The sequence below is a fragment of the Ischnura elegans genome, chromosome 7 (genome assembly GCF_921293095.1).
Source record: "Ischnura elegans chromosome 7, ioIscEleg1.1, whole genome shotgun sequence".
NCBI classification, from domain to species: Eukaryota; Metazoa; Arthropoda; class Insecta; order Odonata; family Coenagrionidae; genus Ischnura; species Ischnura elegans.
Genome location: NC_060252.1, coordinates 116,758,727 through 116,765,533, shown reverse-complemented (window position 1 = coordinate 116,765,533; position 6,807 = coordinate 116,758,727). Strand labels below are relative to the sequence as shown.

General features: G+C 35.3%; 1 non-coding gene across 1 annotated transcript; it reads left to right on the top strand.

Annotated features, from left to right (window-relative positions):
• The first annotated feature begins 614 nt into the window (after positions 1-614).
• Positions 615-721, top strand: LOC124163111. The gene has a single exon (XR_006865720.1). It is a non-coding gene; the product is annotated as a U6 spliceosomal RNA (small nuclear RNA).
• The last annotated feature ends 6,086 nt before the right edge of the window (positions 722-6,807 follow it).

The following is a 6,807-nucleotide window of genomic DNA, read 5'->3' as shown; positions in this document are numbered from 1 at the left end:
TCCTGGTCAACTATGTCCTTGGATGTAAAATCTTATATGTTCTAGCAATTCGATATATTTGAAGAAAAAGCATATTCGATATATATCGAACGTGAGACTACATACAAAACATATTTCCATTGGGCATTGTGAGGAATACCAATATGTACAGTCAGATTCAAAAGAATTGCAACAAATGGAGCGGCGCCACTTTCGCCGCAGTTTTGAAATCGAGTTTTCGTATTTTCTATAGTGGGAGGGAAATTTGAACAACATTCCCACTTCCCGAAATATTTTTTATAACAACATCATTAAAGGGAAATGTATGCGAGGTATGTGCAGTGTTTAATACCACATAAATTGTGCAGCTCATGCTAGATAATAAATCTACGTCCAGAAAGTCAATTTACCTTCTCTCGTAAGCTGGCCGATCCGTCGAAGTATGTTGTCTTACAATTAACGCTGAAGCTTTTCGATAAGCGATAGCGAACAAAACATACACATAAAATATCCGCCGCAATATCACAGCAAATAATGCCACTGAGTGTTAAAATTCAGTTTGATTTAGTGACACTAGAATACTGGTTCATTCCCTTTCCTGACAAAGATCGTAATGAATCCCCTTCTGAGTCAACGTACTCGCTTCGGCGGAACATATACTAAAATTGGAACGATACAGAGAAGATTAGCATGGACCCTGCGCAAGGATGACACGCAAAATCGTGAAGCGTTCCACATTTTTAAGCAAATATTCATGTATTCAAGAAATCTCTGACACGCACAGGAAACGACAAATTAGTAGATCTCTGGGACTATACCCCGGACCCAGGCTCCAGACATCGTACGCCAATCTCGGCCCTAATCCCAAACCACATCCCTTCCCCATAATTAAAAAAAAAAAACAATCAGAAATACTGAAAAGAAAATGACTATTTAAATAGCAGAAACCACATTTACAGAAATCCACTGGAGACAGCCAGAAGGCTGGGGCTAGTGATAATAATCAAAACAGAAATTCCGGCGAGGCGAGGCTTCTGAGTCAACGTGTGAGATGGACTAGTGGTGAAGGAGCAGACTTACCGCGGTAGTAATCCGAAGTAGGTGTTTCGAACCTCTCGGCAAAATTTTTTTTTTCAGTTACATGGGATGGCAGTAACAATTTTTTAAATCCATTTAAACGCATATTAACTTAATTTAACACTGCTGTCGTTATAAAAATTTTAATGGAGAAAATTCTCTTTTTGATTTCCGCAGATATCATTTCCTATCTTTGGATTCATATTTGGACTCACCTTTTACCTGTTACCAATACGTGGCTCCGTAGCCGCATAGGTCTATACTATGCGCTGTAACTTCATGAGAATTTTGCGAGGGATCAAGTCCGAAGTGATCAATTTTTTTCATTTTTTAAACAATATTATTGCAAAAGAATGCAGTTTATTTTATCAACATAATAATGATGGTGACTACGAAAAATTCAATACTGGATTTTTTTTAAGGAGTAAAGTTTTCTAAATGTAGACCCCGAGGTGATCCACACATGCGTAAATCCTCACATCACATGAAGTAAATTTAGGAGCAGTAATTCAGGGAAAGCTATTATATCTAAATTGATTAGCACTCTCATAGTGATACATTCATCTTATGAACAGTGAAGAAAAGAACCGACCGAAAGGTAATCTAACATATGACATTAACTTTGACATATGACATAACTTTGACATTATGACTATGACATTAACTTTGTCGCAATTAACTGTCATAGCGTTATAAACAAGAGTGCTAAAATCGGGTGTAAATTTCAGGACGCAGACATGGTCATAGGAACAGAGAGTTGACTTATGAAGGATATAAGCGACAGCGAAGTTTTCCCTCCAGGATTCTACAAGTCCGATCCAGAGTCGATGAGATGCTGCAGTTCAGAGGTGGCGTCAGTGATGAAAAGGCGGCTGACTGCAGGGCGCTTGCCGCGTTTACCAACTACCCTACATGTTTTCCGCGAAGCTACATGGGGACACACAGCGATGCGCCTTCTCCGCAAACCTCGCGTGATAACAGCATAGCCCGTCGCTGGATGGGGGACGGGAGTTCGCACGGGAGCGGCTGCGGGAATTGTCTCGCCGCTCTCGACGGCGATGTATGACACTTAGTGACCATATGAGATTGCTCTTGCACACTCAAATATGTACATATAATACTGGATATTACTGCATCTGGTTTTTTGGGGTACCTACCTTACCCTACCAAGAAGTGACAATATATAAATATAACTAATAACTTACCATCATAGGGGGGCACGAGGGCCCGTGCCCCCCCAGACCCTCAAAAAAATTTGCAATATTTTTAATACGGTCCCATTATCATTGCGTTCGCTTTGTATTACGAAGTATCCTTGTGCCCCCTAGAACAAAATCCTGAATACGGTCACGCTTGTGCCTCCCCCCCCAAGAAAGAAATTCCTATATCCGCCCCTGCTTACCATTATATGTATAAATATTTCAGGATATTCCTCTATGATGTGTGTTACACAAAAATGTCCCAGGTTGGGCGCACACAGTAAAATACACACTTAAAGATGAAAATAAATAAATTTTCAGGGGCAACTACCACCTTCCTCAGAGTTAGTTAAGATTTTTATTAAATTGTCTTGTACTGTGCGTGCCCAACCTGGAATATTTTCATCTCATATGTATAAATATTCGAGGCTAATATCCCAAAGCCCCTTCCCCTCCATCTTACTGTCAAACAGTGTTAGATATTAAAAAAAACACAATACAAATTTGCTATGCAAATGAGGCTCTGATTGCCATGGTTGAACTGACGTGGCAGATCGCTGCCGAGTTCTCAATCAGCCACATAACCAGAAAGGTACTAAGAGTTTGGGTGTTATGCGGTTTGCCTTTACTGATTCTCTTTTGTCGTTGTCGCTTCGGAGGTATCAGACAACGATACACTCGTTACAAACTTTTCAGCTACTTAACGATGAAATAATCTTTCAGCATTATAACAATTCATTGATTACTGGAATACGTAAGTCGTTACATATACGAAATGTAACAACATAATTTGAAAATTGGAGTGCTGGAGGGTTTGTGGTCTTTTCAGCAGATGCGTTGCAGACAGTTACCTCCAGGGGAGAAATATGAGGGATGTTTATGTCCCCAGAACACCCCTATGGTTATAAAAAATTAAAACATACATTATTAAAATCAATTTATACTGATCAAGCATTACCAGTACTATTACACTTATTCACAAAATTACATTCCTCCATTGTTAAAGCCCTACCTAACTAAATACCTAAACATGCACGCCTGAATATAGACTAACTAACGCCATAATATAGACTCATTGCACGATGTCCAAAGGCCTGCCTAGTTGAGTTATTTACCATCGACAGCATTATATAATTAATATATAACCCATATTCTCCCGTTCCAAATCTAAACTGTAGCCAAAAAAATACATGTTATTATTCTTTTTGTGTAACAATGTCCTATTATCATCACAAAAATGGATTAACAATGCTAACAAATTGCCTATTTGCATACAGTTGAATGAATTAAAATATAGTTATGCACACAATATATGCCCAATGTAATTGCACTTGATGGATGCTTTCTGAAAATGTTCACTTTATTTAGGTTAATTGTCAACTGGCGAATGTAAAATTTTGTCAATGCTTTAAAGACATTCCATTTTACTGGATTTGTGCCAGCACTTTAATTTTCACAAAAATTACATGTAAAATATTTTATGTCACCAATCACAATATTTTATTTTTATAAACAATAAAATATTTTATTTTTACAACATCTCCTTTGTAACATAGTCAATTGTATACAGAAAATAGTTTTATTGCCTTTACTTGTACAAAGTAGTTGGGAGAAATTACATGCACACAATTTAATAGTATTTAAAATTCTTAAATTAATAATTTTAAATGCTATTAAAATAATATCATTAAAAAAATTGAGACAAATTATCAACAACAATAATACAAATTGACCTTAGCAATGGCTACAATTTATTCTGGTCAAGGTGTTACTTAATTATATTTTCATGGTCGCAAATACGAAGACCTGCCTATTCTGAGTCATTTCTAAACAACTGTCAGATGCAATATTAAATCCCTACTCTCCTGCCCCAAGTCTAAACTATAGCTGGCAAAAATACAAGCAATAGTTACAAAAATAAAAGAAGGCTCTGTACAATATTATCGAAAAACCACAAAAACAGTAATGCAAATAGTACTTAGCACTGGAATAAAGAACACAGCGTCATATAATATATTATATTCAATGATTTCACATATTTAAATACAAATCACAAATGCACCAACTGTTTTAGCCAGGGATAAGTCATATTTGCATGTTATCAAATAACATTTACAATTTGCAACTGATGCGGAAAAACCATAAACTTTGAAAGAAAAAATAATCTATAACATTCCCAATAAGGGTGCAATTTTGTAAGCATTTGGCGTAAATTAATGACTTATCCCTGTTACACCCCCTCCCCACGATGAGGGAACAGTTTGGATTTGAGGGGGGCATGCACTACACTACGACCAAAATTAATAAGAATAAAAAAACTACACAAAAAAGAATGAGCAATTCATAACAATCAAGCACTACTACTACTAATATCATTCATTCATTCATTCATAAACCACATTCCATTCACTCATTCATCAAATCACATTCCACCCTCTCATTCATAAAATCACATTCCATTCACTCATTCATAAAATCACATTCCATTCACTCATTCATAAAGTCACATTCATCCATTCGCACAGCCCTGCCTACCTAAATACTTCTTTATACGCCTGAATTAATTAAACGCCTAAATACGGAATCGTGGCCACGATATACGAAGACCTGCCTAATCTGAGTTATTTCTACTCCACGGTAGGACGCAATATAAAGTCCCTACTCTCCTGCCGCAAATCCTATCTATAGCTGGAAAAAATACATGCATAAATAAAAAATATACAAACACCCTGTACAATAATTGCAACAAAAAAATGCAAAAAAAAACAACTATCTTCAGGCTTGGTGTCTTCTTTCTTCCTATCTTCATTCTTCCCTTCCTCACGATAAATCAGGTCTCTAGTTGTCGGCGCAGTAACCTTCAGGTGTCCATTTCATGGACCTCCACAATTGTCTCCAAAAGCAATCGCTGTCGTTGTCCACAAGCATGACCTGTGGTAATATAACAAAAAAAATCTGAAAATCCAACGAAGGGGAGACCTAAAAAGTTGACTCTCAGCTCAGAAATATCATTTCGAGGAAGGCGTTGAGAAAATATTAACTTTGTAATTGTCAAGAAATTTTTATAATTAAAAAAATGCAAGAGCGGGTAATTCCAAATTATTTGACGCTTATCTCATTGGCGATATTTCAATGTATTTTCATTATTCTTTAAACATTTTAAAGATATGATCAAGCAATATTAAAAATTTTCCCGGAAATCATTACAGTGAGCTGAGTCTGTTATATATATATACCTTTTTTACGACTTACTTGGACTTCATTGGTATTACTAAAAATTGATAGCAAATATACACCATTCTGCATTTAATATATGTACTATTATATGAATTGGAAAACAATAATGAAATTATAAAATCAATACGATGAAATTATTTAAAAAGACGAAAGTTACAAATATGGCATCCATAATAAGGACACAACACCTATCCAGGAGGATGTATTTTAATAATTTCTTTTAGGATGTAATTTAATAATTAAGTCTTCTGATACGAAAGAAATAATATAAGTTAATTCTCAAGATCATGCAAAGAGCCAGAGGTCAAAGTATCACTTCAGAAAAAAACAGCCGAAAAAAAATGAAAAATATATACTGATTTTTTTCCGACACCATTGGCTTAATAAATATTTAATAGCAAGGAAAAACGCGTCACCAGAAATTAAGTACCCAAAATTAAACAGAAAAGAGTATCAATCATTGTAACATTATTGTTGCGACTTTTTGTAAAATATGTCACTTATACTCATTAAATTGATGGAAAAATTCAGAAAGGTAGAAAATATTACCGGAATCTCATGTTTCCCCCAGGTAGGGTCTCCGAGGAAGTAATTACTTGAGCGCGCATGACGGTCACTGAGTTACCAAAAGCAAGGCCAATATGGAAACCTCGACCTCCACATTACAATGAGAAAATTAAAGAGAAAAGTAAATACTTATGATAGATTCACGAAAATCCCCATAATTGTGCTTCATTCGAATTATTAAATTTAATGGAAATGAGGTATCAAACCGAAATATATGAAAGCAAACGCTATCGTCGTCGTCAACCAATCAATGCCTTGAGATTCAGCGCGGGATTTAACCCATTAATGCCCAGGAGATTTTTTTCAAAATATTTTACTTTTTTTGCTTAAATTATGATTAGACATCATATTTGATGCGGGAAAAAAATGTTTCAAAAAATCTCTAACATTTGCATAGTACTTAATCCTATATGTATCTTAAGATACGTCTGGGCACTTAAGGGGTCAAAAAAATGTACATTATCATTTAATTGTGTTAATGCACGTTTTTGCTATATAATTCATTACTAATGCCTTCATCAGTAGTTTCTTAATATAGTAATGAAGTAATTATTGTGAATTTTAATTTTTATTCATCAAATAATATAATGTTGAGTATTATTATAGTATTCTTGCGTGAACAATTTGCATTTGCATTTTGAAATTTTACAGCTTTTGATTTTTGAAATTCTGCTTTTTCTGGTAGGTTATATACATTATTGATTCTATTTTCACGAAGTGTTCCAGTGCCACACAAGCTCATTCCAGT